This window comes from Psammomys obesus, unplaced genomic scaffold, assembly GCF_907164565.1.
Source record: "Psammomys obesus unplaced genomic scaffold, mPsaObe1.curated_primary_1811, whole genome shotgun sequence".
NCBI lineage: Eukaryota > Metazoa > Chordata > Mammalia > Rodentia > Muridae > Psammomys > Psammomys obesus.
The window spans coordinates 26912136-26925798 of NW_026596069.1; the positions used below are offsets into that span (position 1 = coordinate 26912136).

A 13663-nucleotide genomic window follows, 5' to 3' on the forward strand; every position below is an offset into this window, starting at 1 on the left:
TTGCCTTGGTTCTGTAGTTCTTTTTCTTGGGCAGCAATCTTCCAACCATTAAAGGCTAAGTGCATAACCAACCAAAAGACACGAAATGTGAAGTTTAATGTTTTTCTTTTCACATGTATTTATTTTCTACAAAGTTTAAAGTCACAATTTCTCAGTCACAGTATCTAATTGAGAGATAAGGAAACAAAATTTACAAATGACTCCTGGGAGATTTCTAGGCCATATTTGAAACTTTACTTTTTAAGACTGTGAATTATAACAAAACAATGATAATGTAACAAAACCACTCTCTTTGGAGAAACAGTATTAATGTGACTGAATATTGATTTGGGGGGATAGAAAGAGTTTGAGATTATTTTAGTTTATTTTCTGTCTTTTCTTAAAACACATGGGTCTTTACAAATCAAAAACAGGGAAGTGGGCACAACTGCCTATTAATGAGTTTTTCTGAGGCTCAGCAGGATAGAATGGAAGAATCCCTGATCACATGAGCACTAGAACTAGGAATAACTAATTCTACACTCACAGGCAGAGCTTCAGACTGTATGAAATGAACTACATTTACATTACTGATGGGTCCTGGCATAAACATAGTTCTAGTTGTGAATGGCCTAATACTCAGTGGCAGGAAGCTTAGGTACACTAATCCTTTTATCAGAAAACATCAAGCCTCTTGGGCTTTTCAAATGTCAAGTGTAGTACTTATAGTGAAATTTAAGTTACATTATAATCTAATTATGCCAGTTCAGTTTGAATGTAGGAAATTCTTTAGGGCCAATCAACACACTTTTAAGGAAAAAAAGTCTCATTACAAAGTGACATTTACTTAGAGAGTTTGAGATGTCATAAAGGAGATTATCCTTACTATCACTGGGATTTTTTTTTTCCACAGTAGATTTGAAAATGTTTACCCTGATAATTTTAGCCTTATCAACAGATTTAAGTCTGTTGAATCTGTGGACTGAAATCACTATTCAGGAAGAATTTGAAAAGGTTGTCAAAACTAGAAAAAGCAAAAGAAATCCTATGTTTAAATCTTCATTTCATTGAAACACAAATACTGAAAGCCATTTAAACCTACCAGTGAGAGACAGTTAGTGAAGAAAAAAAATTAAAACCATGTTCTAAAAATATTTGATTAATGATAAACACATATAGATCTTTAAAAAAAACTTAAGCTATTGTCAGATATTTGAGGAAAAAAGACAAGTCTGTTTATCTGTTTATTTGTTCACATGACTTGAATTACTCGGTTCAAAGATTACAAACTTCCGATCACATTCAGCTGCCATTTTGTTGAATGAAATTCAGGGCCTGAAATGTGGCAGAACAAACTTTCTGTACATAGCTACATCACTACTACACAGCGCTCATTTCATTTTTGTCTACTCTTGCATGTGGCTATAGAGAATGAGAAAATAGCGAAGAGTTAGTACAGGATCAGAAACCTCCTTTAGAAACAGAGGAAAATCAAGCAGTTGTAATCACTTAGCAAATGAGAAAGATATTTTCTATTTTTAGCATGTGTAACTGTGTAGCACCTGTAAGAAAAGAAATTGTTAAAATCTATTCCACATGTACTAGTCATCTTTAAAATGACAGAATAGTAACTAGATGTGGCATTTTAATTTAAGTTGAATTTTAAGTGCTTAAGAATATATTAAAGTCAATTTTGTTTTGATGGTGTTAATTCCCCAACCTAAGCTTTTAAAATGTTTTTAACTTTTACTTGGTTAAAATTGAAAAATGAGAAAATGTTTAAAAGGATATAAATCCATACCATCTTGGGCTTCAATTTAAATATAAATTCCATTGATTTTTCTCATTTTGTTTTTTTCTTTCCCAATCCTATTATGATCTTTCCTAATTTTTCTTATGGACTAATTGATATAGTGAGTATTGTTAGGATCCATAAGCAGGCATCTCTACAGCCAGCCCCGAGGGACCTGAAATATGGGACAGCAGGCATCTGTGAGGCCACCTATGGACCACCTGAAATCACCTGCACATGCTCTGGATCACCTTATAAGAAAAATAGCACCCCCCTCTTGTCTTACCCAGAGACGGTCTCTGTGATCCCTTCCCCCTTCCCTTAATAAACCTCCCACATGGAACCAGTCATGTGGTATGATTTGTGAACCTATCTTGTAACTTTACTGCACAATCCTAACATTGGTACATTGGCCAGGAATAGCCGCTGCTAGCAGCCATGCCACTTGGTAGTTGCTTTCAGTCCCAGCACTCCACAAGAGCTGCTGGAAACCTGTTTTATTTCAAATCCACCTGCGACCCACTTTCTGGCAACCAGATCACTATTTCCTACATGCAGCACCCCCTGGATTGGTGAGTTTCCCTCAGTAGTCAGTGAAAATGCCTCTTTTGTTAGGGGAAGATTGACCGTTCAACATCTGGCAACTTCCTAGTACCTTTTGAGATGGAGGAACCCCCAACCACGGTCTTCATTGGCCACTGTTGACCCTTTGTGCTGACTTCCATTTAGGGCCTTCTGTTTCCCTTGGGTGAGATTTTTTTCCCCCTTTTACTTGAGAGGTTTCCCCCAACCCCCTGTCTCACACTCATTATGAAAAATCCTAGTGCTAGGTAAACTGTGTCTCCTATGGGCATTTGTGCCAACGCTGACAAGCTGTTGAATCAGGTAGGGCCATACTATTCTACTGAGTTAAACCTTGACTTTGGGAAACCTCTAGCAGGTCACTGACTCCAACCCTCTCAGTGGGAACTGCCCATTTGTCCATTCCTCCAGCATCCCCACTGGGATGTCTTCTGGAGAATTTTAAAACCTTATGCATGGTGCCTGAGTTAAAGGCCTCTGAGCTCATACGCCTCTGTAATAAAACTTGGCCTATATATTCCTTAGATAATGGTTCAAATAGACCAATTAATGGCACATTAAATCCAATATTTTATGGGATCTTTTAAATTACTGTCAGTGATCTGGTAAATGGAAGAAGGTATCTTATGTTCAAGCTTTCTCTCTTCTCCTCTCTAAACCTTCTCTCTGTTCTCCCCTTTCTCCTGCTCAACTTCTTCTAGCTATAAAGTCTCAACCTCAAGAGTTCTTTACCTTTGACCCCATGGATGAACCTCCTGTCGGAGCGGTGCCTCTGGCAGGTGCTTTGATATTTAAATCTCAGCGGAGAGAGTGCTTTTACCAGGCCTTTACTAAGTCAGGGTAAAATTTGCAAGTCCATCTCCTTTTGTTTGTGAAAGCAGGTGAGATAGCTTGTGAGGATCACACCTCTTCCTCAGGCTCCTCCTGGAAATTAACCCATTGTTCTGAGATGTTTCTAGTCTGGCTTAAAAACTCTATAATAAAAAGACAGCCCGGCGGTTGCAGCTAGGAGAGTTGCTGCTAAGTGGCTGCTAGGGCTGCTAGTGGCTGCAGAGGCTCAGGCGGCTTTTTGCTGTGGCTGTCGAGTCCAGACCTTCTTAAAAAAGCCTCCTGTGTGCTGTGTGTTATTTTATTAATTTTAATCCTCACTCCCGACTCAAGAACCGTTCGACTTTGCTGGCTGGCTCCGGCAACCTCCACCTCGCCATTCTCAACCTCTGGCTTCTTCTCAACCTCTGGCTTCTCAAGCTCCGTCTTCTCTCTCCTCCTCTGCTTCCCCCTCCTCCTCTTTGGCTTCTCCAGCATCCTCACCCATCTCTTCAGCCCTCTTCCCAGCAACAGACTGTCCCAGTCTTCTTACTTTGGCACCTAATTTTACCCCACCAACAACTTTTAGCCCTAGCTCCCCTGCTACCCACTCTCACTCTATAATGAAGCCCCCTTCTTCTTCTACTAAGTATAAACCAGCCTCAATTCTTCCAGTGCGGGAAGTGGCCAGTGTGGATGGCTTAGTTAGGTTGCATGTTCCCTTCTCATTAACTGAACTGTTTCAAGTAGAAAAGAGACTAGGATCCTATACCTCTAATTCTTCTACTTTCATTAAAAGTAGAGAATTTTAAAGAATTTCAATATCTCACTCAATCTTATAGTTTTCCATTTTATATATATATATATATATATAAAATTCTTATATATATAAATATATATATATTATTCTTACCAATAACTTATTACTTGAGGAGCAGGCGAGTTTGGGAACAGGCTAGAACACATGCAGATGATGTTTACTAAACAAATGCAGCACATCTGGTTGGGGCTGAGGCGGTGCCTGACCAGGATCCACAGTGGGATTATAATACCCTGGAAGGCATTTTTAGCTAGAGGTCAGTTTATGAGCTGCCTCCTGGCTGGTCTCTGCAAGGCTGCCCTTAAACTAGTTAATTATGAGAAGCCCCAGGAGGTCATTCAGGACAAGAATAAAAACCTTTCTCAATTCCTAGAGTTCCGTACAAAGGCCTTCTTACAACATACTAATCTAGACCGAAAGTATAGAGGGGAGGCAACTCCTGATGACCTATTTTTTCTCCCAGAGTTACCCCAACATCAAGGTTAAGCTTAAATGCTTGTAGAGAGGACCTCTGCCTCCACAGGCAGAAGTCTTAGTGCTGGCCTTTAAGATGTATCATGGGAGAGATGAGAAAGCCCACAAGCAAAAATACCAAATGCTGGCCAAGGCCATCTGATCAGCCTCAGTGACTACTCAGGCTCCTTTGCCTCCTAAGACATGAGGACTCTGGGCTCCCTGTTTCAAATGTGGTCAAGAAGGTCACTGGACCTGTTTTGTCCTAACCCCCACAAGGTACCAGGGCCATGTCTAAAATTCCACCAAGAGGGACATTGGAGTGGTCACTGCCATGATTTCTCCCATGATATGGGCGATCACTCCCAAATCACCTTCCAGCGGATTTCTTAGGCCTGGCTACGGACAACTGAAGGTGCCTGGGTTCCCTTGACCTGACAACTAACATCAGCTTTCAGGGAGTGATGGGTAATTATCATGCTATTGGGGGGCCCATCTCCTTGCTTGTGGACACCAGAGCCACTTACTCAGTCCTGACAGAGTATTGGGGACCAACCTCTCCTTCTGGTTGTAGGGGTAAGGGATAATCTTGCCAGCCTTGCTGGACTTGACCACTTAATTGTAATTTCAGGGGCATTCCCTTGACTCATCCTTTTTAGTGATACCAACCTGTCCAGTTCCCTCATTGGGAAGGGACTTTTCAGCCAAAGTGGGTGCCTCTGTCTTCTTACTTCACCCATTTGCCTGATCCCAAGCTCACCAGCATCCTCTCTCCTCCTCCCAGCCACCCTACCTATCAGTTGTGACATGTCACTTCCTTTACCAGCCTCTTAAGTGGACCCCCAAGTCTGTGATGTCCAAAACCCCTCTGTTGCTAGGCACCATTCCCCTATGGTTATTCAGATACAGGATCCCACCCAGTATTTAACCAGTCCCTGGGGATGGGAAAAGTAGAGAAGGTAATTAAATACTCTGTTGTAGACGGTGATTAATATTTACTATTGATAGATCTTTTAGTAATGCTGCTGTTAATTCTAAGCAGCTGTATAACCAAATCACCACACAGACACTGGGTTTATTTAGTTAACCTAGAACACAATGCTGGCCAATAGTTACTCCATCCTAAACCTCCAAGCCCTCATAGTTTCCTAACATTTAGATTTCCCACATTATACTTGCTTTTAGTGATATCTTAGGTACAGTCCATCTCTCCACGTAGTTCTGAGTCTGTCCTTCAGCTCTCTCTCCAAGCTCTCCTCTCCCTTTCTCCTCCCACCATTCCCTGCCCTCTAGCTCCTCCCCTCTTCCTGTCCTCTGGCTCTTCCCAGCTCAACATTGTGTCTAGTTGCTTTATTTTGGCCTGTTTACACAAGAGTTGAGACAGGATGCTTAGAATAAGTATCACAATGCAGTATCCAGAGTGTGTGTGTGTGTGGGGGGGGGGAGAAATCAGCATTTGAATGAAGAAGGGTAAGGTGTATACATTTCAAAAAACATTATACCAACAATACTCCTTTAAGGTCATTGCCTCTCTGACATTCTCTCTCCTAAATAATAAAAACCTTTTATTTTGTCTCCTACTTCAGACTCTGACATCGCCTACATGCTCCTTAATGTGACCCAAACGGGCCAGGTTGATTCCCAAAGTGGTTGTATAAGTTTCCATTCCCAACAGCAGTGGAGTAGGGTTTCCCTTTCGCTGCATCCTCTCCAGCATGTGTTGTCACTTGAGTTTTTTTTTTATCTTAACCATTCTGATGGGTGTAAGGTGAAATCTCAGGGCCATTTTGATTTGAATTTCCCTGGTGACTAAGGAAGTTGAACATTTCTTTAAGTGTTTCTCTGCCATTTGATATTCCTCTATTGAGAATTCTCTGTTTATCTCTGTTCCCTATTTTTTAATTGGATTACTTGATTTGTTGTTTTTTAACTTCTTGAATTCTTTGTATATTCTGGATATTAGCCCTTTGTCAGGTATAAGATTGGTGAAGATTCTTTCTCAGTCTGTAGGCTGTCATTTTGTTCTGAGGACAGTGTCCTTTACTTTATAGAAGCTTTTCAGTTTCATGAGGTCCCCCGTCTTTGATGTACAACAAGCTGTTTCAAGGCATGAGGGACACACTCTGTAGGAATGCTAAGTTCCTTAGACTGTAATAAAACTATTATCCTTTATACCTCATGTCAACCCCAATGCCCAACTGCTAATAATAACTGTATTCTTTGTGGTACTCATGTCTACCATCATCTGCCTGCTGGTTGGTCAGGAGTTTGCTCTCTGGTGGCTGGTGTTCCTTTTCTTTGAGCTTGGGGTGATAACTGAAAAAGAGCCCCTACCAATCCTAGTCATGGATTCAATAGCTACCCAGCAGGATAAGAGGGCAATTCAATTTTTTCCCCTCTTGGCTCTTGCAGGAGTCATGTGTGCTGTTGAGACTGGGACAGCAGGACTAGTGTCTTCACTAACTTTGTATTATCAGCTTTCTTCCCAGTTCATCCAAGATGAACAGCAGGTGGCTCAGACAATACTAACTCTCCAAGGACAGATCTACTTGCTCCCAGCAGTAGTACTTCAAAACCTACATGGATCAGATCTCCTCACAGCTAAAGAAAGTGGCCTTTGCATCTTCCAGGAGAAATGCTGTTTTTATGTCAACCAGGTGGGTATAGTAAAAGACAAAATCCAACAACTCCAGACAAATCTACAGAAGCAAAGGGAACAGCTCAAGGCCTCTAGCTCTTGGGCTTTTGAGAACCCCATACAGAAAAGGATTGTGCTCATCCTTACACCTCTTCTGCTCATCATTCTGCACCCTGCTTTATTAACTTACTCTACATTCTTCCAACAACAAATACAAAAATTCTTTAACCAAACCATCAATCAGTTACTTTTACAGGATTACCAACCTCTGCCCATAGAACCAGATGACAATGACCTACCAATCGACCCTGATGTGGGGACCAGCTATACCCCAAGAATGACAATGCCCCTAATCAGCAGGAAGTAGCTTGAAGAGCAAAGGTCTCCCCTATGCTCTCCCCACCATCACCCCCTTCCTAGCTCCGGGAAGAATGTTGGGATCTGTAAGCAGGCATCTCTATGGCCAGCCCTGAAAGACCTGACAAACAGAACATTAGGCATCTGTGAGGCCACCTATGGACCACCTGAAACCACCTGTACATGCTCTGGGTCACCTTAAAAGAGAACTCGCCCCACCATCCCCTCTCTTGCCCTACCCAGAGATGGTATCTGTGATCTCTTCCCCTAATAAACCTCATGGAACCAGTCACATGGTGTGACTTGTGAACCCGCCGTTTAACTTTGGTGCGCAATCCTAACAAGTATAGTAGTGTAAAAAATAGTAAAGTATAGTGTAGTAAAATCAGGAAGGTTTATGCTCTAGTAAATGGTTTACTGAAGTGTCAGCACCTTTACTTGGTGTCTGTACCCTCTACAGGGTACTGTCATTTGTTCTGAAGTTTTGTGTGTCAAGAAAGAAACCAGCAGAATGGCACCAGACAGAAGTGTTCTGATGCCATTATCCTCCTTTTGCCAATGATTAATTTTTTTTAAATTGCTTTCAATATGCCCTCTATTCTTCACTAGATTGACCTTTCTCTCCCTTTCTTATGGAATTCTAAGACAAACAACAACAAAAACATAGAACAACAACAAAACTAAAAAAGAAAAAAAAAAAACTAAACTAAAAACAAAAACCAAAACTATCTTCTTCACATGTCCATACTTCATGGAAGACCTTGAACAATATGGATCTGAATAAAAAGCATCAGGGATGTGTGTGTTTGAGGGGGAACACATTTACTTAGTCTTCATGATCTTATATCCATTCCTTATATTTTCTACTTCCATTGACTACTTAAAGGAGCAGAAGTGGATCTGGAGCACATTCTTGGAATTAAATCAAATATGGAAGACCAATTCAAATTTCTCAACAATATGTGCTTATCTGAAGCAATGAGAGCAGTTATTGCCATTTGTATGCATGTATGTATATGTGTATTATATTGAAAAAAGCCAACTAGATTAAATAGTGAAGTATAGGATGCAGTGAAAATTGAGTTGAAGAGCTAGCAATCTATCTGGTCTAGTGATAGAGTTTACCTCATGCCTGGTATTGGACTTGATTACTGGTGCTTATCTTTGGAATTTTAGAAACTTAATAATGGATATGTCTCTATGATAATAACTTTAATAATGACAAAATTAATAAAATCCCACAGTATCAGTAATATAAATTTTATTAATACATTTTCTATACAATGCTGAAAAAAATCTGTATCCATTAAAACATTTGTAGAGACAGTATTGATTATAACTGTATCAGAGCCCAGAAAGTGACTTAGAAGAGAAGTTCATTATTCTTCTGTAAGTTAAAATGAATGCATATGAAAATAATATGTAGAGTCCATTTAGGGCAAGAGATAGAGAAAGGAGTAAGGAAAAATCTCTGCCAAGAGAAGAGAAAGCTAGGAGGATACATAACATTCATGTTATTATAGTAAGAAGTAGTGTGCTGCTAAGGAGGAAGATGAATCAGAGTTAAAAGTGAAGACACCACAGTAAGGTGTCCTCAGAAGGTGGAGGGAAGACTGGAATGGGCTGAAACTACCAGGAATGAATGGAAGGTCAAGCAAGTTAGTCACATATTTCTTAGATTTAGTTTGGTAGCTTTGTGTCAAACAGAACTCTTTCATCTGTTGACTTTCATTGGCTAAGCTTTACTGGTCAATGAATTTAAGAACAATCACTTTTGCCATTTATAAGATCTTCCGATTAGCTCTCCTTAGATATCTCAATTACATCTTTTATAAAGAGCTGATCAAGAGTTTATGGAGGTAGTGTTCTGCAAAGACTGTCTTTCAGAGTTTATTGTATAAAATTAGAAGATTTTCAGACTTAACCTACTATCCAAAGGAAGGACTTGAAAAAATAAGTTTAGAATTCTTTATGGCTGCATATGACATAGAGCTTTCTAAAAATATTCTTTACCACATAGTTAAAATACATTTAACATTACCTTATAAATCCTACTTTAATATTTGTACTAGACATTATGGTGTCCAAAATAATTCCATTTCTGAAAGCATGCTAATTTCCAAAGTCTTGATTGGTAATTAAGTTTTTATAAACAAGAGCACTTCTACTAGGTTCCTCCAGAGTAAGAGCTCCCTAATTAAAATTCCAATAAACCTTTTCATACTTCACTTTAAATATTTCCCACATCTTACACTGCATATGCTGAATCATATATATGCATGTATGTGCAAATACATATATTTATACATAAGAAAATATATGTATAAATAAGGAAATATGTATATATATGGAAATTCATATCCATATATATAAGGAAATATATATGTATATATAAGGAAATGCATATATATATTTCCAAAAATGTATACTCAATTGGTTAATTAAGACCTAGACATTAGTATTCCTACTCTTTTTCTCTTCTTTCTTTTCCATCTTTATCAGGTCTCCACATAAATGATATTCTGCAACCACAATTAAGAAATCCAATGATGTTGATACTGTTTACAAAAACTTTAAGACACTGAAGAAAGAAATTGAGGATGATATCAGAGAACAGAAAGGTCTTCTATGCTCATGAATCAGTAGGATTACTGTAGTGAAAATGGCCATCCTACCAAAAGTAATCTATAGATTCAATAAAATTGTATCATGGTTTCATAGAACTTGAAAGGACAATTTTCAATTTTATGTGGAAATGTGCGCACACACACACATATACACAAACAAGCAAAAAACAAAAACAGGATACCTAAAACAATCATGAATAATAAAAAGACTGCTGTAGGTATCATTGTATGTGTTTTAAACTTGTATTACAGAGCTACAGTAATTTTTTTAAAGCATGTTATTGTCATGAGGAATAGATATGTTGATCAAGCTAATTGAATTGAAGACCCAGACAAAAGTTTATATACTTCATCCTACTACAGAGACACTTGTTCAACCATGTTCATTCCTGCTCTATTCATAATGGCTGGAAATTCAAAATTACCCAGATGGCCATTGATGGGTGAATGAAGAAAATGTGGTTCATTTACACAATGGAATATTGCTCAGTTGTTAAAATAACAAAATCATGAAAATCGCAGGTAAATTTATAAAACTAGGAAAAAAAATCTTCCCAAGTAATATAATCTTGTTCCAGAAAGACAAATATGGTATGTATTCACTTTCATGCTCACGTTAACCTTTGAGTCATTGGTAAGCAAGCTGCTATCCGTAGAACAAGAAGATTAGAGTAAGAGACTGTGTGAAAGTGGCAGCTCTCTTTGGGAAGGAGAAATACAATAGATAGTTATGAATGGAAAGAGGGCTTAGAAGAAGAGGACTGAATGGGAAACAGTATGGAAGAAGGTAACTAAAATGAGCAACTAAAATGAAATGTCATTTTAGGAGTCAGTTGGAAACTTAATTCAACACAGGCTTCCTTCATATATATTATTTTCATATATATATGTATATTTTCATATATATATGAAAATCATTTTTTAAAAGATGAAAATCATGTTGGGGCAACTTAAGAAGTTACAATATATCACACTGGTTCTTATTTCTAAAATGTTAGTCAGTATGTGCATGATCCTGAATTGCCTTCAATTCCAAAAAATGGCTCTTATTGGTAACAAGCAAAGAGGGAACATTTCTTTGCTAATCCAGTGCCTTTCAGTTGTTTCTGACCGAGAATTAACTGGGTAACCTAGTGCTTTCCCAGGGATAAGAACAATGGCAGCAGTGGGCTCACTCAACTTACTACTATGCAGTTATTCTAGCATTTAATTCAAAAGCACTTTTCAAGAAAATATAAGTATGGCTTCCAATAGGAATGTTATATCTGGATTTGATACCAAGCTCACAGATTTGTGTGCACAAGGAAAGATAGGCTTTCAAGTTACAGAACAATTTCTAACCAAAACTTTAATCCCAAGGATTCTCACAAACATATTACAAATGACAGCATGAAAAAGAAATTCTTGCACAGTAACTCAAAAGTTTAATTCTACAATGTACCTTTAAACTGACAGGACACTGGTATCTTAGTCTTACATTACCAAATAAAGAATGTTATAAGCAGCTATGCAACCAGGAAGGAACCCTTTTAGAAAGTCTTCAGAGGGCAGTTCTCACCCTTTAACCTGTTGGCTTGAGTTCACAGCAGCTTTTACAGACTGCTTATCATTTCAAACCCACAGTTCCACACCCTTGTATCCCAGCTACTAAAGAAACTACAGCCTTATTCAATTTCCACCAGTTGTTTCTGTATCATAAGCACACCACACTAAAACTGGGTAGGATCTAGGTTCCAACCAAATTCAATCTTGCATAAGGGAACATTGTAAAGTAACAATTCTTGATATTACATGCCTCAGATGATCCATTTGAAACCATAGAGAACTACATACTTATGCATGTCACTGTTCTAAGAGACAAAACAAATTTGAACAGCTAAAATTTCTTTAAAGTGCAAAAGGTTATAAAGTCTCAAACAAAACTTTAATTTCATGTACAAACTCCTCTCAGATGAAGTTATTTCCTGTACACGAATTCTTTTGCAAACTTGTCTGCTTCCTTTCATTTGACCTAGACTGACTATGAGACCTAGAGAAGGATCAAGATGGCTTGCGATTTCTCTCACGAGGCAGAAACCTTTGTCTTCTCTTTTCTCTAGAAAGTGACCAGCTCCGGCTTTGAGATAAACTTCTTCTTGGAGAGCTGTGGCTAGGTGGAGGACTCCTCCAATGGTAATCATCTTAAGGGCGAAGACCCCAAGAGGGAGGAGGGTCATGATTTCAACTTCTTTTTTCACCATTCGACAATTGCACTCTTACATGGCAGCCACATAGTGTTCTTCTATCTAGTTCTTGGGTAGCATCAATAGCATCTCAGGATCCTCAAATTCAACGAAAATAAAGCCAGGAGGGGTTAGAACAACCCACATGCTTCAGAGTGGTCCATAGTAGCCAAAAACCTGTTCTAATTCAGTCTTGTTCCCATTGTTTCCAAGATTACTGACATAAACCTTATTGTCCAGTGGACAGGAATCATGCTGCATTTTGAGATCCAGGGTTCAAAAGGCCGAAGCTCAAATCCTAAGGCTCCAACAGGCCCACCTGCACCCCTCTGGCTCTGCTCCTGCAGATGCTCCCTGTCTGATGGCGTCCACTGAGAAAGTCATCTTATTGAAAGTGCCAAATAATGAGAGAGAGAGAGAGAGAGAGAGAGAGAGAGAGAGAGAGAGGAGAGAGAAGAGATCCCTAAGTGGACATCTCTTCTTACCAAAGGAAGCTTTCAGTACATGGAATAGGTCTCATGTGGTTGAATTATGTCCAAAGTGGTTCCATGGGAAACCTTAAGCAAAGCAGGTTGTTGCCAAAGTGTTAAGTTGTTTTCTACAAACAACGCTCTAACCCAGAAGCCAACAATACACAGTTCATTGAACAAGGAGAAGTCACGCTGGTGTCTTCCTAGAACCTTCACCACTACAGGATAATTTTCTTGGTATGGGAAGGTACTCTGCATGTTACCAAAGGAGAAAGAAAAACATCGATATGGTGGCAAACTTTGTTCTAAATGCTGTCCCACATGCATGATATGCTAGAGAAATGACACAAAGCTTGTGAGTGTGACCAACTAATATTTCATTTGATTTATGGTCCAGTCAATGAGATGGAATCCATACCTAATGCTGCTTTTGCCAAAGAATTTCATACTAGATAGTCAGAGACCTAGAGGAAATACTACTTTGTTATTAAAGGAATATAGCAATAAATTGACTCCTAATAGCATTTTGCTAAACTCGTTGATCAGTTCTTTCTCAAAAATCATCAGAAAAGTTTTTTTTTTCTGCAGCAGATGGAGACAAATACAGAAGCACACAGTCAGATATTATTCAGAGAATAAGATACCTTGAAACACTTAGTCCTAAATGTGCTGTCTCCATCAAACCCCTTTCCTCAGTATTCAAGGAACCCTGTAGAAGAGAAGGTAAAAAGACTATAAAAGTAAGTGGGGATGGAGGACACCAAGGAAACAAGCAGGCATTTCTAAACACAGCCGGACAAACACATATGTGAGTTCACAGAGATTGAGCAGCAGGAACCAGGTCTCCTGAGGTCTTCACCAGATGAGGTACTGCAGCTGAAAGGGTGGTACACATACAATCCCATCCTTAACCCAG

The 13663-nt window shown here is 39.0% G+C and overlaps 1 pseudogene; it reads right to left on the minus strand.

Annotated features, from left to right (window-relative positions):
- Positions 1–12002: 12002 nt before the first annotated feature.
- LOC129689935 (serine/arginine-rich splicing factor 3-like) lies at positions 12003–12538 on the minus strand (annotated as a pseudogene).
- Positions 12539–13663: the final 1125 nt, after the last annotated feature.